Source organism: Scyliorhinus torazame, chromosome 15 (assembly GCF_047496885.1).
Source record: "Scyliorhinus torazame isolate Kashiwa2021f chromosome 15, sScyTor2.1, whole genome shotgun sequence".
Lineage (NCBI taxonomy): Eukaryota > Metazoa > Chordata > Chondrichthyes > Carcharhiniformes > Scyliorhinidae > Scyliorhinus > Scyliorhinus torazame.
This window is the reverse complement of record NC_092721.1, coordinates 122,774,561-122,797,966: the sequence shown is the minus strand read 5'-3', so window position 1 is coordinate 122,797,966 and position 23,406 is coordinate 122,774,561. Positions and strand designations below refer to the sequence as shown.

Here is a 23,406-nt window from a genome sequence, read left to right as displayed (position 1 = left end):
AGCATGGCATGTCAGCAATACATCTCCTGGAACAATTTTAACTAGCAGAGTTAAAATCACTCCTTTTAATTCATCAGTTAAGTGTCAACCTGAACTTGGAGAAAAGTTGTCTAAAACCCCTGAAAGAAGCTGTCTCACGCTCCCTTTATTTGACACTATTTGCCATGTCAGACTGGTTTTTAAAAATTCTAAAGGTTCCTTGGAAATCTTGGGAACCTTTTAAATTTACTCAAAACTTAATTAAATGTATTGAGAGTGCAAGATTCCTGTCAGACCAATGGCTAAAATATAAATCTCCTCTTTGTTTCTCACCCAGGTACTTTGAGTTCAAATTGCTTCAGTCAGACTGTGTGGATCAGCAGAGTAGGAACTAATCAGTGATCCTTGTGACTGGTAAGTGGGATCATATACCTTGACAGAAAACCATCAGTATGGGATTTGTGTTTATGAAACTATCCGTCTAAATGGAATCACAAATCTAAGGAGAAAAGGCGTGGAAGGATAGCCAAAGGTTCTGGATGGATTAGGACCCAATACTTAAATACTTTTCCTAACTTCACTCAACATTCAGCTTCAAGCTTTATTGCTTTGTTTCAGCTCCTATACAAATTCCTTTAAAGGAACACATGGGGGACAAGTAGCAGAATGCTTGTAAGCATGCCACAAAACCAAAAGCACAGAACAGGGGATAAAGGTGGTTACTTAGACTGACAAAAGATGGGAAGCACTGTTTCATAAAAACAGTACCGGGGACCGCTTTTGTTCACAATTTACAAGAATAATTTGACACACCTGAATTAGAATTGATTACGATTTCAAAATTTACAGACAGTACAAAATTGGGGTGTCATTAACACAGAGGAGGATTGTGACAAAGTACAGAAAGACATTAATAAACTTGCAGAATGAGCATGGAATTGACAAGTGAGCTTCAATTTGGATAAGAATGAGGTGGTACATTTGGACAGGGACAATAAAGAGGCCACAAATTTACCTTGGAAAATAATTGTCCAAATAGGGTAGAGAAGCAAAGGGTTCTGGTGGTACAGATAAACAGATCATTAAAGGCAGCAATAGAGTTTAATAAGGTCATAAAAAAGCAACAAAGCACTGGGGTTCATTTCTAGAGGAATGTAATTGAAACATAGCAAAATTATATTAAGCTTGTAGAGAAGCAAGGTTCGAACGCAGTGAACTACGGTGAACAGTTCTGGGTTCTTCGTAGATGAAAAACTAAATAAAAGCACTGGAGAAGGTGCAAAAATGTTTACTGAGATTATCCCAAAACTGAGGAGTTATACCTATCAGGAAATAATGAATAGGCTGTGGTTCTTTGCTCTAGAAAGCAGAAGGCTCATGGGTGACCGGATACAGGGGTTTACAATTTAAAAAAGTTTGATAGGGTAGTTGTTGAGAAGATGGGCTAAATTCTCTGGTTCCCCAGCTGTGTATTTCTTGGCGGTGCACCATTCACTGGCGGTGGGATTCTATCTTTCCACCTCTTGTCAATGGGATGTCCCATTGAAGCCGCTGCATGCCGCCGGGAAACCCAGGGTGGGGGTGCGCTGCCATGGGAAAAGAGAATCCCAATGACCGGCGAATTCCAGCTGGTGTTTCCACTTCCAGGTTAGACCAGAACCAGGATACGATAGTCACTAATAAATCCAATTTGGAATTCAGGAAAAACGGGTGGGATTCTCTGATTCTGGGGCTAAGCGTTGACGCCGTCGTAAATGCTGGAGCATTTTACGACGGCGTCAACAGGCTCCTAGGATCAGTGATCCTGCGCCGCACAGGGGGCCAGCACGGCACTGGAGGGTCGCACGCTGCTCCAGCTGCCGAAACGGGCGTCAGAACGGGTGCCGCGGGTCCGCGCATGCGCGCTATGGCCGGCGTGAGCTTGCGCATGCGTGCTACGGCCGGCGCGAGTTTGTGCATGCATGTGGGTTGCCTTCTCCGCGTCGGCCCCGACGCAACATGGCGGAGAGCTACAGGGGCCCTGCGCGGAGGAACATAGGCTCCTACCTGGATAAGCCCGCCCGCCGATCGGTAGGCCTCGATTGCGGGCCAGGCTCCATGGAGACCCCACCTGGGCTTGGCCCCCCCCCCCCCCCAGGCCGCCCCCCGCAACATGAACGGTGAGGTCCCGCCGGGTAGGACCATACGAGAACGGCGCCGGCGGGACTCGGCCTAACTCGGCGGGCACTCGGCCCATTGCGCTGGGAGAATCACCAGGAAGGCCGTGTTGAGCGGCCCCTGACTGGTGCCGTGCTGACTGTGCCGGCGCCAATGGCGGCGATTCTCCGGTGACCAGAGAATTGGCGGATCAACATCGGAGCGGCACCGCATGAATCGGGCCCCCCCAGGCGATTCTCTGACTGGCACGGGGTCGTTTACCCAGAGAGTGGTTAGAATGTGAAACTTGTTACGACGCAAAGTAGTAAACTATCATTGATGTATTTATGGGGGAAGCTAGGCATAGACTTGAGGGAGAAAGGAATAGCAGAATATGCTGATGGGATTAGATGAAGAAGTGTGAGAAGACCCTCATGTGGAATTTAAACACCAGTTTGGACTGAATAGCCTGACTCTGTAATGTAAACTCTATCTACATAAGAACAGAATATAAGGGCAGGAAGGGGTCCACATGGCCCTTTCAGCCTGCTCTGCCATCCAATAAGGGGCGTCATTCTCCGACTCCCCGCCGGGTCGGAGAATGGCCGTTGGCCGCCGTGAATCCCGCCCCCGGCCCCGCCGAAGTCTCCGGTACCGGAGATTGGGCGGGGGCGGGAATCAGGCCGCGCCGGTTGGCGGGACCCCCCGCTGGATTCTCCGGCCCGGATGGGCCGGAGTCCCGCCCAGAAATTGCCTGTCCCGCCGGCGTAAATCAAAGCTGGTATTTACCGGCGGGACCAGGCGGCGTGGGCGGGCTCTGGGGTCCTGGGGGGGGCGCGGGGCGATCTGACCCCGGGGGGTGCCCCCACGGTGGCCTAGCCCGCGATCGGGGCCCACCGATCCGCGGGCGGGCCTGTGCCGTGGGGGCACTCTTTCCCTTCCGCCTCCGCCATGGCCTCCACCATGGCGGAGGCAGAAGAGACTCTCCCCACTGCGCATGCGCCGGGAAACTGACAGCGGCCGCTGACGCTCCCGCGCATGCGCCGCATTTCCGCGCCAGCTGGCGGGGCAACAAACGCCATTTCCGCCAGCTGGCGGGGTGGAAATCCCTCCGGCGTCGGCCTAGCCCCTCAACGTTGGGGCTAGGCCGCCAAAGATGCGGAGCATTTCGCACCTTTGGGCCGGCGCGATGCCCGTCTGATTGGCGCCGACTTTGGAGCCAGTCGGCGGACATCGCGCCATTGGGGGAGAATTTCGCCCAAGATTTCAATGTATTTCAAAATCAGCTCCATTTTCCTATCAAATTCCCATATTCCTTGATTTACTTGGTGTCAGAAGTCTAGCCACCTCAGCCTTGAGTAAGTTTAGCCCTCTGGGCTAAATTATTCCAAAGATTTCTAACCCTCTGTGAAGATATTTCTCATTATCACAATCCTAAATACCTTATTATGATACTATGATCCTTAATTCCAGACTCACCAGCCAGGGGAAATGGCCTCTCAGCATCTATCTTGTCACAGTCTCAATGAATGTTATACATTTCAGTGAAATCATCTCATTGTTCTCAGCTCCGGAGAATATAGTTCATTTCTACTCAGTATCTTCTTTTGGACAATCCTCTCATCCCATTAATAGTAACAATAATAATCTTTATTGTCACAAGTAGGCATATATTAACACTGCAATGAAGTTACTGTGAAAAGCCTCTAGTCGCCACACTCCGGTGCCTGTTCGGGTACACAGAGAGAGAATTCAGAATGTCCAATTCACCTAACAGCATGTCTTTCGGGACATGTGGGAGGAAACCGGAGCACCCGGAGGAAACCCACGAAGACACAGGGAGAATGTACATACTCCGCACAGGCAGTGGCCCAAGCTGGAATCAAATCTGGGACCCTGGCGCTGTGAAGCAACAGTGCTAACCAGTGTGCTATTGTGCCGCCCACATCTAAGGATCCTTTGTTGCACTACATCTAAGACAAGTATCCTTCCCGGGCAAGGGTGGGGGAAGCAAAACTGCACACTGTATTCTAGCTATAGTCTCATCTAAGCCCTATATAACTTCAACAAGATTTCCTTACTGTTATTTTACAATCCCCTTGCAATAAAGGCGAACATAACATTTGTCATCCTACTTGCTTGCTGTAGTTTCATGCTAACTTTCTGTGATTTGTGTAGAAGGAGCCCAATACTTCTAAATGCTAACATTCATTAACCTCTAACATTAAAAAAAACATGTTGGGCTGGATTCTTCGCCGGCAGGATGCTCAGTTTTGCCAGTAGCCGGGGGTTTCCCGACGGAGTGGGGTTGCCCCACAATGGGAACCTCCATTGACCGGCCGGTGTAACGGAGTATCCCGCCGTTGGGGTGAAACGGAAATGTGGCGGGGCGGAGAATCCAGACCTTTATGTTTCCATTCTTCCCACCAAATGAATAATTTCACACATGAGGGGCGTCATTCTCCGCCGGCGGGAGTCTCCGTTTTGCCGGCGCCGGGGGGGTTTCCCGACGGCGTGGGGCTGCCCACAATGGGAAACCCCATTGACCGGCCGGTGTTACGGAGACTCCCGCCGGCCGGTCGGGGCAGAAATGTGGCGGGGCGGGATGGAGAATTTCGCCCCCTATATTATATTCCTTCTACTTTTTTTCCCAATTTCTTAGCTGGTCTATATCCTTTTTCATCCTCTTCATATATTCTTTACAGCTTAACTTCCCAATTAGACGTATAGCCTATGCTGTTTCCTATCTGTTAACCAGTCCTCTGTCCATGTCATTATCCCCGACCCCATGAACCCTAATCTTGTGTAACAATCTTTTGTGTGGCAGCTTATCAAATACCTTCTGAAAATCCAAATATGCAATATCCACTGGTTTCCACTTTGCTACCTGCTAGTTACACCCTTCAAGAGCTCTGATACATTTGTACATATGACTTCTTTTTCATAAATCCGTATTGATTCTGCATATTCATATTGTGATTTTTGAAGGGGCCTGTTCAAACTTACTTAATAATAGATTCCAGCATTTGTCCTGCTCCTGATGTCAGACTAAATAGTCCATAAGTTCCCTGTTTCCTCTCTTCATCCTTTCTTGAACAACAGGGTTGCCATTGTTATCTTCTGGACATAACTATTCTAGAATCTAGAGAGTTCTGGAAGGTCAAGAATAAAGCATTCACAATTTAAACATTCTTTAAAATATCAGGGTGTACACCATCATGTGCAAAGGATTTTTTGACTTTTACCTCCAATATTTTCTCCATATTAATTACTTTAAGTTCATCGCTCATTTTAGCCTCTTATTTCCTGACAATTTCCAGCACATTCTTTGTCGTTGCAGTGAAGACTGTCACAAAGGGTGCAATTTTCTCAAGCAAGGTAAAGCAGGTTTGGGTATATGCAGTGAATTTAATCCCCTGAAAGTGACATCCCTGTTTGGGATTCTGCTGGGCAGAACTGAAGGTAAGCAGATTGCCAGATAAACAATTAAAATAATCAAAAAGTTCATTAAGTACTGCATTGACCCATAGGCCTGCACAATGGAATTGTTCAGTGAAATTGACAAATTGAGAAGCCTTTAATCTGTGAAACTGAAGAACTCCAGCCATGGGCAGGTGAGATGCTCCTGCTCAAGTCTTTTCTCTGATAGAGTGCTTTCACTGTTTGACAGGTGATTGCCAAATTCTTGGAACGCATTTCATCTGCCCTCCACTTCACTCACCTTTAGCTGCAGTTGCCTGCTATCAGTCTTCATCATGGCATAGGATTGTTTTTTGCAGCTCCACCTTGCACTCCTAATGAGGAACGAGGAGAGTCAAGACCACCACCAAGTGTTCCAGGAGCAGCAGCAGCAACACCAGCAGCCTTGTCTTCAGCTGCATGCTCCTCCACAGGACAGAGGGGACAGACAAAGAAACCAACCTGGAAGGAGTCAAAACATTCCTGCAGGGTGGCAGGACTAGAGAATAGCTAACATGGTACCATTGTTTAAGTAGGGAAGTGGGGAAGAACCAGGCCAGTGAGTCTAACATCAATGGTAGGGAAATTATTGGAAGAAATTCTGAGGGACAGAATTAATCTCACTTGGAGAAGGAAGGTTAATCAAGATGGCATGTCAAGGGGAGATCGTATCTTACAGATTTGATTGAACTTTTCAAGGAAGTGACTCGGTGTGTAGATGGGGACAGTGGAGATGATGTAGTCCACATGAACTTCAGTAAGGCTGTTGACAAGGTCACGCTTGGGAGACTGATCAAGAAGGTAAGAGTCTGTAGGATTCAGGGCAATTTGGCAAACTGGATCCAAAATTGGCTTAGTGGCAGGAGGCAGAGGGTAATGGTTGAAGGTAGTTTTTGTGATTGGAAGCCTGTGACCAGTGATGTATAAATTCTTTTTATAAATTCAGAGTACTCAATTATTTCTTTTCCAATTAAGCGGCAATTTAGCGTGACCAATCCATCCAACCTGCACATCTTTGGGTTGTGGGCGTGAAACCCATGCAGACACGGGGAGAATGTGCAAACTCCACATGGACAGTGACCCAGGGCCAGGATTCGAACCCGGGACCTCAGCACCGTGGGCAGAAGTGCCAATCACTGTGCCACGTGTCGCCCAGTATTGGAATAATTTATAAAGAATATTCTTTTAGGAATCAGGGGCGTCATTCTCCGACCCCCCAGCGGGTCGGAGAATGGCCGTTGGCCGCCGTGAATCCCGCCCCCGCCGGTTGCCGAAGTCTCCAGTACCGGATATTCGGCGGGGGCGGGAATCGGGCCGCGCCGGTTGGCGGGCCCCCCCCGCTCGATTCTCCTGCCCAGATGGGCCGAAGTCCCGCCGATAAATTACCTGTCCCGCCGGCGTAAATTAGAGTACCTATTTACCGGAGGGCGTAAATTAGAGTACCTATTTACCGGCGGGACAAGGTGGCGTGGGTGGGCTCCGGGGTCCTGGGGGGGGGGGGGGGCGCGGGGCGATCTGACCCCGGGGGATTTGCCCACGGTGGCCTGGCCCACGATCGGGGCCCACCGATCCGCGGGCGGGCCTGTGCCGTGGGGGCACTCTTTCCCTTCCGCCTCCACAACGGTCTCCACCATGGCGGAGGCGGAAGAGACTCTCCCCACTGCGCATGCGCGGGAAACTGTCAGCGGCCGCTGACGCTCCCGCGTATGCGCCGCCCCGACATGTCATTTCCGTGCCAGCTGGCGGGGCAACAAAGGCCGTTTCCGCCAGCTGGCGGGGCGGAAATCCCTCCGGCGCCGGCCTAGCCCCTCAACGTTGGGGCTCGGCCCCCAAAGATGCGGAGCATTCCGCACCTTTGGGGCGGCGCAATGCCCGTCTGATTGGTGCCATTTTGGGCGCCAGTCGGCGGACATCGCGCCGTTTGGGGAGAATTTTGCCCCAGGTTCCAATTAGAAGGCTGCAATATTTTTAAAATAAGGGAAGTGGTCACTTTGGCTGATAGGTAACAATTTTTCTTGCAGAACAGAGGGGGAAGCAAGCTTTTGTTTTCAAACCTACACAAAAACTGGAGAGATAAGAGAAGTGATAATGAACAGAACCCTAATTACAATGAGGGGATAGCAGAAATAAAAAATATGTGCTTTGCAGAGTGGGGAATGTTTGGGAGATAAAACTGATTCAAAGAGACCAACATGCTACTTTTGTCAGAGATGGTGAATGTTCCAAGATTGCAGCTAAATGTTCCAGGATTTAGATGTTTCAGGCGGGATAGAGGGGGATGTAAAAGGGGTGGAGGAGTTGCGCTACTGGTTAGGGAGAATATCACAGCTGTACTGCGGGAGGCCACCTCAGAGGTTATATGGGTAGAGATCAGGAAAACGAAGGGTGCAGTCACAATGTTGGGGGTTTACTACAGCCTCCCAACAGCCAGCGGGAGATAGAGGTACAGATAGGTAGACAGATTTTGGAAAGGAGTAAAAGCAACAGGGTTGTTGTGATGGGAGACTTAAACTTCCCCAATATTGACTGGGACTCATTTAGTGCTAGGGGCTTGGACGGGGCAGAGTTTGTAAGGAGCATCCAGGAGGGCTACTTAAAACAATATGTAGATAGTCCAACTAGGGAAGGGGGCTGTACTGGACCTGGTATTGGGGAATGAGCCCGGCCAGGTGTTAGGTGTTTCAACAGGAGTGCATTTCGAGAACAGGGCCCACAATTCAGTAAGTTTTAAAGTGCTGGTGGACAAGGATAAGAGTGGTCCTAGGGTGAATGTGCTAAATTGGGGGAAGGCCAATTATAACAATATTAGGCGGGAACTGAAGAACCTAGATTGGGGGCAGATGTTTGAGGGTAAATCAATATCTGACATGTGGGGGCTTTCAAATGTCAGCTGAAAGGAATTCAGTGCCGGCATGTTCCTGTGAGGAAGAAGGATAAATATTGCAAATTTTGGGAACCTTGGATAACGAGAGATATTGTAGGCCTCGTCAAAAAGAAAAAGGAGGCATTTGTCAGGGCGAGTAAGCTGGGAACTGACAACACCTCTGTGGAATATAAGGAAAGTAGGAAGGAACTTAAGCAGGGAGTCAGGAGGGCTAAAAGGGAGCACGTGAAGTCATTGGCAAATAGGGTTAAGGAAAATCCCAAGGCTTTTTACATGTACATAAAAAGCAAGAGGGTAGCCAGGGAAAGGGTTGGCCCACTGAAGGACAGGGGAGGGAATCTATGTGTGGAACCAGAGGAAATGGGCGAGGTACTAAATGAATACTTTGCATCAGTATTCACCAAAGAGAAGGAATTGGTGGATGTTGAGTCTGGAGAAGGGTGTGTAGATAGCCTAAGTCACATTGAGATCCAAAAAGACGAGGTGTTGGGCGTCTTGAAAAGTATTAAGGTGGATAAGGCCCCAGGGCCTGATGGGATCTATCCCAGAATACTGAAGAAGGCAAGAGAAGAAATTGCTGAGGCCCTGACAGAAATCTTTGGACCTCATTGTCTTCAGGTGATGTCCCGGAGGACTGGAGAATAGCCAATGTTGATCCTTTGTTTAAAAAGGGTAGCAAGGATAATCCAGGGAACTACAGGCCAATGAGCCTTATGTCAGTGGTAGGGAAATTACTGGAGAAAATCGTTTGAGACAGGATCTACTCCCATTTGGAAGCAAGTGGACGTATTAGCGAGAGGCAGCACGGTTTTGTGAAGGGGAGGTTGTGTCTCACTAACTTGATAGAGTTTTTCGAGGAGGTCACAAAGATGAGTGATGCAGGTAGGGCAGTGGATTTTGTCTATATGGACTTCAGTAAGGCCTTTGACAAGGTCCCTCATGGCAGACTGGTACAAAAGGTGAAGTCACACAGGATCAGCGATGAACTGGCCGGGTCATAGAAGGCAGAGAGTAGCAATGGAAGAGTGCTTTTCTGATTGGAGGGCTGTGACTAGTGGTATTCCGCAGGGTTCAGTGCTGGGACCTTTGCTGTTCATAGTATATATAAATGATTTGGAGTAAAATGTAACTCGTCTGATTAGTAAGTTTGCGGACGACACAAAGGTTGGTTGGTTTGCGGATAGAATGAGGACTGTCAGAAGATGCAGCAGGATTTAGATCGTTTGGAGACTTGGGCGGAGAGATGGCAAATGGAGTTTAATCCGGACAAGTGTGAGGTAATGCATTTTGGAAGGTGTAATACAGGTAGGGAATATACAGTGAATGGTAGAACCCTCAAGAGTATTGACAGTCAGAGAGATCTAGGTGTTCAGGTCCACAGGTCAATGAAAGGAGCAACACAGGTGGAGAAGGTAGTCAAGAAGGCATACGGGGGGTGGGGGTGGGGTGTGTGGGAGGGGGGGGGACCCACACATGGGTGCAGGAAACAGGGAAAGGAGGTGGATGAAGAAGACAAGCAATGGAAGACAGAGGGAAGACTGAGGGGAGGGAAGGCAGGCCCTGACATGGCTGCATGAAAAACGCACAGAAATAGGTATCAAAGGGATTCCGCACTGGAAGGGGTTGCACAAACATTCCCGATGCAGTGGGTAAAGATTCAAGTGTGGCATGGGCACCTCAAAGGTGATGGGCTCGGGTGGAGGGTATTGAATCGAGGAACAAGCCTCTTACTGAGGCTGCTTCCCTTTTCCTTCTGGGTTGCTGACATCCTACACGGTCTGTTGAGGACAGCTGGTCTGGAGTGAGCGCTATGAGTGTGCTGGATTGGTATTTAAATTAGGCGTTGGGACCTCCAAACCAGTTAGCTGAGGATGGGCAGACAAATCAACTGCCGGCCTGCCAGAAGAGTTAGAGGGGGACTTGCCTGTGCATACTTAATGAAGTTCCAAGTGCTGAATCTGATGCAGGAAACCATCATTCTGGCTGTGAGAGAGGCATCACAGGAGCCGCCCACCAACGCAGTTTCAAAATGGGAGAATTCCACCCTGGGCACAATTCTCCGACCCCCCACCGGAGAATCGCCAGGGGCTGCCGTGAATCCTGCCCCCGCCGTGTCCTGAATTCTCCACCACCAGAGATTCGGCGGGGGCGGGAATCACGCCCCGCTGGTCGGCGGAGGTGGGAATCGCGCTGCGCTGGTCGGCGGGCCCACCCCCGGCGATTCTCTGGACCGCGATGGGCTGAAGTCCCGCAGCTGTCAACCTTCTCCCGCTGGCCTGGATTAAACCACCTTTTGAACGGCGGGACAAGGCGGCGCGGGCGGGCTCCGGGGTCCTGGGGGGGTCGCGGGGCGATCTGGCCCTGGGGGTTGCCCCATGGTGGCCTGGCCCACGATCGGGGCCCACCTATCCGCGGGCGGGCCTGTGCCGTGATGGCACTCTTTTTCTTCCGCCTTCACCATAGTCTTCACTATGGCGGAGGCGGAAGAGACCCCCTCCCCTGCGCATGCGCGGGGTTGACGTCAGCAGCCACTGACGCTCCCGTGCATGCGTCGCCCGGTGAAGACCTTTCGGCGCCAGCCAGCGGAGGGGAAACCACTCCGGCGCGGGCCTAGCCCCTCAAGGTGAGGGCTTGGCCCCTAAAGGTGCAGAGACATCCGCACCTTTGGGGCGGCCCGACGACGGAGTGGTTCCCGCCACTCCATTACGCCGGAACCCCCCTCCCCGCCGGGTAGGGGAGCATCCCGCCCCACGTCCTTGCTCCAAATCTCTCCACAAAATTAATTGAAGTGGGCCATGATAAGAATGTATCAGCCAGATCAATGAACTTTGTAAAACATACACTTGTCACTCACTCTGTTGTAAAGGAGAATGACTTGACTCAAGGGTTGCATAAAGAGTCAAAAGCTCAAACTCTGAAATTGAAAAGAGACTGAATTCTCAGATTAATAGCAAAGGATTAAAGCCAACTGGTACTGAGTTGAATCTGCCTGCAGAACCTAAGCTGCAGATGCCAAAACAGGGACAGCAGCAGAATTCCAGGCTCATGGACAAATAAAGAGAAGTAGTGCTTTAAACAAAACTGACTTGGCTCTAAGTGATGCTGTTACAGTGGCAATATTAGGATGAACTTGAGTCCCAAAATGAAAAATAAAACTTGAAAATGAAGAAGCCGTGGCTTTTGGTCATCAGGCGTCGGAAAAAGTTCATACTATGTGGAATGATGAAAAATAGATGGAATGTAAAAGAATGCAGGAATTGATTGAATTTTTTTTAAAAATTGGAACATTGATGTAACTTTCAGGAAATTCTTAAAGCATGAAGGAGAACCATAAGCCTGCATTTAAACAGGAGGAGGATGACTTAAATAGTTGGCCAGATGAAATGTTTATTGTGGATTCAAACATTACAAAGTCTGCAGCCATGAAAGAAAACAAAGATCAAAAGTTAGAACTTGGACCACAATGTTCACAGACTTATTGTAAAGGAAAGCAAAAGGAAATTCTGAATCCAGAGGGTAAAAAGCATTACAACAGGGAATTTCTCTGGGGTTTAAAACTTACATGCCCATTGATATGCAAAAGCAAGAGGGTCTATCACAACTCAGCAAATTTATTCTTGACGACATTAACCAAACCAGACCAAGAAAGTAACTGTCCGACCAAGGACATGGAAGTAATGTGAAGTTTAATCGTCAAGAGAAAGGAAATTCACAACAGTGTATCTCAAGGTGAAACTACTAGCAATTAAACCAATTCTCAGTCGTAAGAGAGAAATAATTTCAAGAATGATGATAAGGAGGACTTTAAATCACAACTGTTATGTGTGTTTTGATTAATACAGATTAAACATTGTGTTGCTTCCAAGATGAACTGTTTAATGGAAAATGTGACAGGGCAGGGAGAACGGGGCAAGAATTGCACTTGTACTGCATGTTGTAAGTTAGTCATCAAAGCGTGTAGAATGTTCTAAGTTGCTATATTTGTGGAAAGTGTTTAGGGAAGCTCATCACTATAGTGATGACTTTTCATTTCTTAGGGGTGCAGTGTTACAATTGTGGTGAACGTAATATTATGTCTTGCGACTGTGTCTTTAAATTTGGATTAAAATTAAGGGGATCATGTGACCTATGTTTGAGTCTGCCTAGGTCATTTGATTGTTAGAGATTAAAGGGAGCCCATGTTGTTTTACTGGTAAGACACTGCAAGGTATTTATGTTAGTAGACAATTGCAACAGCCTGTTTTCTAATAATGAATAGATTCTGAGTCTCCAAAGTCTCAGAAAAGTGTTGAGAAGGTCAGGTTGTAAACAGCCGTGCTTCAAACTGTCCATTTACTTCCAAAATAAAAGGGATTTGGGGTCTCAAGGATATTTACCTTATTACAAGACCCATGTGATTCATATTGCCATGACGATGGGCTTCGAGATGGGAAGTGTACAGGAGAAGCTATTGTGATATTGGGTTACAGCCTTTCCTAAAATATCATTGGTTATCAATGGCAGGCTAGTCTGTCAGGGTCTGGGAGAGAGAGAGAGAGAGCAGCTAGAAGCCAAATTCACTGTGCCAGAATGTGGATAGATGCTCACGATCAGATTGAAAAGACCAAATTCGTTAAGGTTTAAAACAAATCTGGTAAATTTTTCTGGCTTGTGCTAGTGGGAAGATTTCACCATGATGGACAGTCCATCATGGTAGCATTGTGGATAGCACAATTGCTTCACAGCTCCAAGGTCCCAGGTTAGATTCCGGCTTGGGTCACTGTCTGTGCGGAGTCTGCACATCCTCCCCGTGTGTGCGTGGGTTTTCTCCGGGTGCTCCGGTTTCCTCCCACAGTCCAAAGATGTGCAGGTTAGGTGGATTGGCCATTCTAAATTGCCCTTAGTGTCCAAAATTGCCCTTAGTGTTGGGTGGGGTTACTGGGTTATGGGGATAGGGTGGAGGTGTGGATCTTGGGTAGGGTGCTCTTTCCAAGAGCCGGTGCAGACTCGATGGGCTGAATGGCCACCTTCTGCACTGTCAATTCTATTAAATCATGTCCATCCGGAGCATAAAAAAAAACTAATTCTGGGAGAATTGATTGTCTCGTTAAAGGACAGTGTAAAATTGAAGTGCTGTGCTAAAAATCAGAGGGGATTATTCTGTTTTGTGCTTGGAAGTATATGTTGCCTACAATATAATATTTAGTCAATAGAGCTTTTAGAACAAAGAACAAAGAAATGTATATCACAGGAATAGGCACTTCGGCGCTCCAAGCCTGTGCCGATCATGATGCTCGACTAAAAGAAAAACATTCTGCCCTTACTCGGTCCGTATCCCTCTATTTCCTCCCTGTTCATGTATCCATCCAGATGCCTCCTAAATGTTACTAATGTGCCTGCTTCTACCACATCCTCTGGTAGCGTGTTCCAGGCACCCACCACTCTCTATGTGAAAAACGTATCCCGCACATCTCCCTGAAACTTTCCCCCTCTCATCTTGAACCTGTGACCCCTTGTAATTGACACTTCCATTTTTCTGCTCCCGCCCACTAAAACCTATGGTTAGAAAAGAGCAAGTGAAAGCACCTAGCATTTTTGAAATGGCCAGCAGCTGTCAATCAGAACAAGAATGTTTAGAAACATTGTCATGATGTGGAGATGCCTGCATTGAACTGGGTGGGCACAGTAAGACGTCTTACAACACCAGGTTAAAAATCCAACAGGTTTATTTTGAATCACTAGCTTTCGGAGCACAGCTCCTTCCTCAGGTGAATTCACCTGAGGAAGGAGCTGCACTCCAAAAGCTAGTGATTTGAAACAAACCTGTTGGACTTTAACCTGGTGTTGTAAGACTTTTTATGAGAAACATTGTGGTTAGGATCAATGGCGGGTACTTCAGATGTATTCAAGCATGAAGGGAAAGATAAATAAACAAACCTCCTGCCTACTGTGTTTAAATCATTAAGCTGTCAATCAAAGGCTTGTTAAATGTACTGCACTCTGAAATTGAATGAATGCAAAAACATTTCAAAGGTTTTCAAGTGTTGTGGGCTTTATAAGAAGCTCAGACTCTTCAAAAAGCACCAGTGCTAAAAACATAGAGCTGAGAGAGCAGATGTGAGGAAAGTCCTTGCAACTTCCTGGTTTCAATCTTCAATGAACCGTCTGATCTGCTCATCGGCTGTCAGGCAGAGCAGTTCAAAGTGATAAAAACGCTTCAAAGTACACAGGCAAGAATGATGATTTTGAACAGAAGGTTTCCTGAAATTACCATGCAAAGTGTGATCTTCAGGTTACACAGGGCTAGAGGGAAAATCCAGATATGGGGTCCCCATTCTCGGGGAGGATCCTGAAGTCATCTGTTAACTCTAGCCTGAGCCCACCCAACCACCAGGATCCTTGGGGCTCCTCCATCTGCAACCTGGCAGTGGCAGAGGGGCACATGAGTAATGGACTTACCTCCTTGACCACTTCGGGGTCCACAGTGCCAGGCTAGGACATCACTTCCAGGGTGGTATTGCCATGGTGTCAAGGCAGTGCATTGTTGGCAATATCAGAGTGGGGCCTGAAGGGCGGCTGAGGAGGGGTTGGTTGAAGGGGGGGGGGGGGAGGTGGCTGTGGGGAATGGGTGGCTAGGGGGGTCTGTGGAGGGTAGGGTCATGCATCTGTGGTGTGGGGGGGGTGACCCATGTTTCCCATGGTGGGGGGTAAGATGTCCCTCCTTGATGAGGGTTTGGGTTGCTCGCCTTGTAAGTGGGGGATGGGGTCAAAATTTGCGATATCTGGGATGGGGGGATGTCTCTAGACCCTGAGATCAGGGTGCCCATTCAAAATGATGGCCCATGATTAGTATGTACAGGGAGACCAGCCTGCTAGCCGCAACACACAATTCAGCATAGCAGAGGTGTGAGAATCCCATCTCAGCGAGATCCCTAGTGGCAGCGGGACACACCCCCAATTTTCCGCAGGTGGGAGCACTTAGTTTCAAAATCAGAAATTCGGCCATTGTCAGTCTTGTCAAAATAAAAGACCATTTAGCTTTGCAAATGAAGGGACAGCCTGCATCAACTGAAACCAAATGATCAAAATGCCTGTAAGGACTTGTAAAGAATGCTCAGTCCCAAGCAGAATAGTTCTATCATACCACTTCCATTCTTCTAAAACTAGTTGGATGTGCCAAAGGGTGCTTCCCACATCACTGTAATTGTTGATGCTAGGAGTAAAAAGGGACATCAAAGACGGAAGATCAGAATGACAAATAGGAAGTCCATACCACTCAGATAATCTATTTAATGTCACTGAGAACAATTGCTTTGAAAGCCAGACTCCACCGAAACAGGACCAGGAAGAATGGTATCCATTGTAGGAAGTGATAGATAACAAGGCAAATCAAAATGTAACGTCTTCATGAAAAATAAATTTGGCTCAACTTGTATTGCTTGAGGCAGAAGACCAATTTGTCATTTCTGTCATTATGAAGCCACATGTTGCTTTTTTTTTGTTGCAAGTTACGTCATTGTGCCATCTGGCTATAAATGATGAAAATCAGTAGCCAAGTGTCTTTTTATGAAAACATATCCTCGCAAATTCAGACAATTGTACTTGAAATAGTACAGAAATGTCCACCCTACATGGAATTGCTAAGGAAATATTCTATTGATCAATATCACTGAAGAATGTTATATGGCTAACATAGATATTCCCACTTTTACTCATAACCCACAGTTCTCTTTTAATGCTGCATTTTATACTTCAAGACAGACTAGGCACATATCGGGCGAAATTCTCCGTAATAGGCACGATGTCTGCCGACCGGCGCCAAAAACGGCGCAAATCAGTCCGGCATCGCACCGCCCCAAAGGTGCGGAATCCTCCGCATCTTGAGCGGCCGAGCCCTAACCTTGAGGGGCTAGGCCCGCGCAGGACTGATTTCCGCCCCGCCAGCTGGCGGGAAAGGCCTTTGGTGCCCCGCCAGCTGGTGGAGACCATGGCGAAGGTGGAAGGAAAAGAGTGCCCCCACGCGGATCGGTGGGCCCCGATCGCGGGCCAGGCCACCGTGGGGGCACCCCCCGGGGCCAGATCGCCCCGCGCTGCCCCCAGGACCCCGGAGCCTGCCCGCGCCACCTTGTCCCGCCGGTAAGAGAAGTGGTTTAATCCACGCCGGCGGGACAGGCATTCCAGCAGCGGGACTTCGGCCCATCCGCCGGAGAATCGCCGGGGGGGGGTGCCCGCCAACTGGCGCGGCACGATTCCCGCCCCCGCCAAATCTACGGTGCCGGAGAATTCGGCAACTGGCGGGGGCGGGATTCACGCCAGCCCCCGGCGATTCTCCGACCCGGCGGGGGGTCGGAGAATCCCGCCCATATCTGAGAATAGGGGGCGAAATCGGCGCCAATCAGACGGGCATCGCGCCGGCCCAAAGGTGCGGAATGCTCCGCATCATTGGCGGCCTAGCCCCGACATTGAGGGGCTAGGCCGGCGCCGGAGGGATTTCCGCCCCGCCAGCTGGCGGAAATGGCGTTTGTTGCCCCGCCAGCTGGCGCGGAAATGCGGCGCATGCGCGGGAGCGTCAGCGGCCGCTGAAAGCTTCCCGTGCATGCGCAGTGGGGAGAGTCACTTCCGCCTCCGCCATGGTGGAGGCCATGGCAGAGGCGGATGGAAAGGAGTGCCCCCACAGCACAGGCCCGCCCGCGGATCGGTGGGCCCTGATCACGGGCCAGGCCACCGTGGGGGCACCCCCCGGGGTCAGATCGCCACGCGCCCCCCCCAAGACCCCGGAGCCCGCCCACGCCGCCTGGTCCCACCGGTAAATACCAGTTTTAATTTACGCCGGCGGGACAGGCAATTTCTGGGGGGGGTCTTCGGCCCATCCGGGCCGGAGAATTGAGCGGGGGGTCCCGCCAACCGGCGCGGCCCGATTCCTGCCCCCGCCCAATCTCCGGTACCGGATACTTCGGCGGGGGCGGGGGCGGGATTCACGGCGGCCAACGGCCATTCTCCGACCCGGCGGGGGGTCGGAGAATGACGCCCTTTCTCTCTTTCCCCAGTTTGTGTCGCTCTCTCTCCCTTCCTGAGTTTGTGTCATTCTCTGCACCCCCCCCCCCCAGTTTTTGTTCTTTCTCCCTTTCTCCCCCCTTCACTTCTCTCTCTCTCCCTCTCTGTTTGTTTGTGAGTCTCTTTCTCTATCCCCCAGTTTATATCACTCTCCTTTCTCTCTGTCACTCCCCAAATTTGTGTGTGTCCTCTCGCCCCCTCCCCAGGTTTGTCTGTATGTCTCTCTCTCTCTCCCTACCCCTAGTTTGTGTTGCTCTTTTCCCCCATCCTCCAGTTGCTCTCTCAGGACTCAATGAGTTTCCATGTGATATTATTGGAGTCACCTTCACAATCATCAATATTCCGAATATTGGGAAGACCAGCAGGACTTAGACAATGCCGTTTGGTTGCAAACATTGGACGTCATTCTCCGACCCCCCAGCGGGTCGGAGAATGGCCGTTGGCCGCCGTGAATCCCGCCCCTGCCGGTTGCCGAAGTCTCCGAAGGGAGAAAAGTCGGCGGGGCGTTAATGGCGCCGCAGACGTCGGAGAATGGCATGGGTGTGCGCAAGGCAGCCGATTTTGGGCCTGCCGATATTCTCCCGTCCAGATGGGCCGAAGTCCCGTCGACGTGATGATGGGCCACGTCGACGTAAATCAAACCTCCTTTTCATCGGCGTCAACCTGTGCTCCAGGTTCACGCCGACCAGCGTGGAGGTGGGTGACGGCCTGGGGGGTTGGCCGCTGGGCAGGCGATGGCGTGGCCGCAGACTGAATGTGTGGGGAGAGGTGTGTCTAGGGTTGTGTGTGTGTGTGTGTGCGGCGGGGGGGGGGGGTTGGTTAGAGTGGGCTGGGCTCTGGGGGAGTGCCGGGGAGGAGGATGGGGGGGGGGGGGAGGTCCGTGCCGGGGAGGAGGTTGGGGTGTCAGTGCCGGGGAGGGGGATGGGGGGGGGGAGGTCCGTGCCGGGGAGGAGGATGGGGAGGGGTTGTCCGTGCCGGGGAGGAGGATGGGGGGTCCGTGCCGGGGAGGAGGATGGGGGTGGAGGGTCTGTGCCGGGGAGGAGGATGGGGGGTCCGTGCCAGGGAGGGGGATGGGGGGGGGTCCGTGCCGGGGAGGAGGTTGGGGGCCCCATGCCGGGGAGGGGGATGGGGGGGGGGAGGTCCGTGCCGGGCAGGAGGATGGGGGGGGGGGTCCGTGCCGGGGAGGAGGATGGGGGGTCCGTGCCAGGGAGGGGGATGGGGTGGGGTGTCCGTGCCGGGGAGGAGGATGGGGGGTCCATGCCGGGGAGGGGGATGGGGGGGGTCCGTGCCGGGGAGGAGGTTGGGGGGCCCGTGATGGGGAGGGGGATGGGGGGGGGGGGTGAGGTCCGTGCCGGGGAGGAGGATGGGGGGTGTCCGTGCCGGGGAGGAGGATGGGGGGTCTGTGCCGGGGAGGGGGGTGGGGGGTGGTCCGTGCCGGGGAGGAGGATGGGGGGTCCGTGCCGGGGAGAGGGATGGGGGGGGTGGGGGTCCGTGCCGTGGAGGAGGTTGGGGGGCCCGTGCCGGGGGGGGGGGGGGGGAGGTCCGTGCCGGGGAGGCGGATGGGGGGGGGGTCCGTGCCGGGGAGGAGGATGGGGGGTCCGTGCCGGGGAGGAGGATCGGGGTCCCGTGCCGGGGAGGGGGATGCGAGGGCAAGTGAGTTGGTCCACCTGGCCAGGTGCCAGCCTCCAACAGTTGGACCCATGCGGTCCATGCCACCTGGCTGGGGGGAGGAGGGGATATGGGCAATGATGACATGTCGTCGTTCCCCCCCCCCCCCAAACAGGCCGTCATGTTTTCCGATCATCCAGCGATGTTGGCCGCTGTGGCGGCAGCCGCTAATGTCTATGTTGCATTGGATGAGGAGGAGGAGGAGGAGGAGGAGCGTGCCAGAGAGGCGGCGCAGGCTGCCGCAGAGGGGCAGGCGGCAGCCGCCCAGGCTGGAGGGACACCTGACCGACAGGACGAGGAGGGGGAGGAGGACGCCGCGGCCCCACGGCAACGGAGGCACCCGAGGGCGCCCCCTGTGTACCGGCCCCGGCAGTCATACCAGGACCTCACGGACCGGGAATGCAGGAGGAGACTCCGGATGAGGCGGGAAACCGTGGCACACATCTGCCACCTGCTGGCACACCTGTCACCGTGTGGCACTGGCGGGGGACACCCTCTCCCCGTGTCCGTCAAGGTTACGGTGGCCCTGAACTTTTATGCAACGGGGTCATTCCAGGCACCGAGTGGGGACCTGTCCGGCATATCGCCGACATCGGTGCATCGGTGCATCCGGGCAGTGACAGATGCCCTATATGCCATGGCGCACCGCTACATCCGCTTCCCTGTGGACCGGGCCAGCCAAGATGCCCGGGCCGTGGGCTTCTCTGCCGTGGCCGGGTTCCCCATGGTCCAGGGCGTGATTGATGGGATGCACGTCGCCGTGCGGCCACCTGCAGATAACAGGGCCGTGTTCACCAATAGGAAGGGGACCTATTCGATGAACATACAGGTGGTCTGCGACCACCGCATGATGATCCTGCACATCTGCGCCCGTTACCCAGGCAGTGTACACGACTCATACGTGTTGTCACGGTCATCCATCCCCGGCATGTACGAGGGACGCCATCCCCGGCTGAGGGGCTGGTTGCTGGGCGACAGGGGCTACCCATTGCGATCGTGGCTGATGACGCCTAGACGGAGGCCACGCAATGAGGCGGAGAACCGCTACAATGATACCCATGTAGCGACAAGGGGAGTGACAGAGAGGTGCTTTGGCATGCTGAAGATGCGTTTCAGGTGCCTGGACCTCTCTGGGGGCGCCCTCCAGTATCGGTCAGATAGGGTCGGCCGCATCATTGTGGTGTGCTGCGTCCTGCACAACATAGCCCAGAAGAGGGGCGATGTGCCGCAGGCAGAGGAGGGCGGAGTGGAGGAGCAGCAGGAAGAGGCGCAGTCCTCCCCAGATGAGGGGGATGGGGGCAATGGTCAGGGCAGACGGGCGAGACACAGGCGGGTGGCTGTCCACCGTTACCGGCTGGCCCAGCGGGCACGGGACAGGCTGATAGCCGCCCGCTTCACTGACTAGATGGGCGTGGGAATCGGGTAGTACGGCCACAGACCGCACACCATGGCAACAGCCGACCACCCACACCCTCCACTCATCCACCCACCCAGCACCCTCACCCCCCTCCCCAACCCCACCCACCCCACCCGCATGCACACCACCCCCCCCATTGCCGATCCACCTGCGGCACAATGGCCGGGCTCACACAGTTGCGGGTGGACGCGTGTCTATTGCAGGCCATGGAGGATGATGACAACCCGCCCTGCGATGAGCTCCTGGCTCCACAACGTTGGACGATGTCTGACCCATGGCCACAGTACCACCATCCACCCGGACCATCCCTGCATGTGGCTGTGACACTGCAACGCACGGTCCCGTCCTCTGCCCGGGGGGATGTTGATGGCGGCCCAGGGGGAAGGGGCAGAGTCACCTGGGGCTGAGGTTAGACCACTCCTCACACACACACTTGCGCTCAACGTACATGACACCCCCGCACGCTTTGGACAGAGCACAAAGGCAGCTTCTGTAGGTGTAACATTGACTTTAATAACCAAAGGAGTTCATGCATGTGCCCTAGCCCCTAAAACTCATCTGTGCCCTGCACCCGTGCCAACTTACTCAGTGTCTAATTGTTTGGCCTTACGGGCCCTTTGACTACGTCTACGTGGTTCCCCAGACGGTACAGCAGAACTGGAGGTAGACTCCTGTGATTCCTGCCCTGAGACACGGGATCCCTTTTGCGGCCGTTTCCTAGGGCGTCCTGGCCTGTCCTGCCCGTTGCCCACCCGATGCACCTGGGACGGAAGGGGGGGAGTCCGAGGTGTCGCGGTGTTCCGGGACCTCCCCTGCAGGGGGACCCGGGACGGACCACACCACCTCCTCCTCCCTCGGGGTACCCGATGGCCCCCAGGCCTCTACATGGGTGGGGGATGCGAACGGACTGGCCATCCGACGCCCCCCCGACATCTGGCGCTGCCAGTCCTGGAGGCCCATGCTGGTATCGACAGGGGTCTGCAGGTTTGCAGCCATGGAGTCCAGGGAATTGGCAAACCCTGTCTGTAACTGTGCGACGCCGGCTCGCACATGGCCAATGGCGCCAATGCCCTCAGCGATGGCCTGCTGAGACTGGGCCATGGCCTGCAGAGACTGGGCCATGGCGTTGAGCGCCTCTGCCATATGGCGCTGGCACTGGCTCATGGCCTCCTGTGAGAGGGCAGCCATGTCCTGGGCCACAGACGCCGCCTGCACGGAAAGCCCCAGGCCTCGCAAACCGTTCCCCATGTCTGACACCGTCGCACCCATTGCCTCCACCGCGGACGCCACCCGTGCGGTGTCGGCCTGGGTGGCACGTATGACCGGCACCACTCCCAGCTCCTGGACGCGGGTGGACTCCTCCACCTGCGACTGCAGCCGCCGCAAGCCGGCCGTCACCCTCTTCGCTCGTCTCCGGGTCGGTGGTTGCATCGGATCTATGTGTGGGTGTGGTAACTCCAGGAACCCGGGATCCATCTGGGCGGCAGATGTTCGCTTGGGCTGGGCTGCCCTCCGACCGCCCGGCCCCTCTGCTGCTCCTACCTCCACCTGCTGTACCGGGACGGCTGTGTTGTGCGCACCAGTGAGTGTACCAGACGCCTCATCACTAAAGTGCCCAACCGAGGTGAGTGTTTCTGCGATGGTGGAGGGTGTTGGTGACAGCAGTGGCGTTGTGTCATGCTCTTCATCCCACTCTGAGTCCATGGCACTTTGGGGTGGGGGTCGTCTCCACCCATCCACTCTGTGTCACTGTCCGGTATTTCGTCTTCCTGAGTCGTGCTGTCCCGGGTAGGGGTGTCCCGGGTAGGGGTGTCCTGGGTAGGGGTGTCCTGGGTAGTGGTGTCCTGGCTCGGCTGTGACGGGGGCCTGTGGCTGCCCCTCTCGTCGCTGGGTGGCACACGCCTGCGTCATAGCACCCGCACGTGACGGGGGCGTCGTCTCCCTGTTGCTCCAGGTCTCTCCATCTCCCGTGGTCTCCAAGGGACATCCTGCGGGCGTCGCATGCCGGAGGGTCCGGGTCTCTCCGTCTCCCGTGGCCACCGAGGGGCATCCTGCGGGCGGTCTGCATCTGCGGGGATGGGTGCCTCGACGTTTGCTCCTGCGATACACAATGAAGCATGCATGGTTAGACATCAGGCAGTGATCAGGTGATATGGGGGAGGGGGGATATGGGGGAGGGGGGATATGGGGGAGGGGGGATATGAGGGAGGGGGGATATGGGGAGGGGGGATATGGGGAGGGGGATCTGGGGGAGGGGGGATATGGATATCGGGCAGGGGGGGGGAGGCTCACCCTGCCTGCTCTGACGAGGTCGTTCACCTTCTTGTGGCACTGGGTGCCTGTCCGTGGTGTCAGGGCTGCAGCGGTGACGGCCTCTGCCACCTCCCTTCACAGACGCCGGCTGTGGCGTGGGGCAACTCTGCGGCCGTGCCCGGGATACAGGGCCTCCCTCCTCTGCTCCACTGCGTCCCGGAGTGCCTCAATGTCACAAGACTGGAACCTCGGGGCTGAGCGGCGGTCGGCCATCCGGTCGGGTGTTCCGGTCAGGTGGGGGGGGAGCAACGCGTCCTTATGAGCCGTCTCGCCGTGCGGCGTGTATGACACTGCACGGCGTGAACCACGTGAGCCAGCGCGGATCCCGTCACGTCACTGCTAGCCCATTTCTGGCCAGAGACTTCGCGACGATTTTTGCGGCGTGACGCAAGTTGGATTTGCGCCGTTTTATGCGCGATCGGCGGACTTTGCGCCGATAACGGAGAATTTCGCCCATTGTTCCCAGGTATTATGTGAAATGTACATTTGAGAACTTTCTACCCAAGTCACTAGCAGC

At 53.3% G+C, this 23,406-nt stretch overlaps 1 long non-coding RNA gene across 5 annotated transcripts in view; it reads left to right on the top strand.

Annotated features, from left to right (window-relative positions):
• LOC140391783 (uncharacterized) overlaps positions 1–23,406 on the top strand; it is a 170,359-nt gene that overhangs the window by 15,899 nt on the left and 131,054 nt on the right. For all 5 annotated transcript variants that reach the window (XR_011935180.1, XR_011935182.1, XR_011935179.1 and 2 more), the window contains exon 2: positions 317–393. This is a non-coding gene — a long non-coding RNA (uncharacterized lncRNA). The remainder of the gene's footprint in view (positions 1–316; positions 394–23,406) is intronic.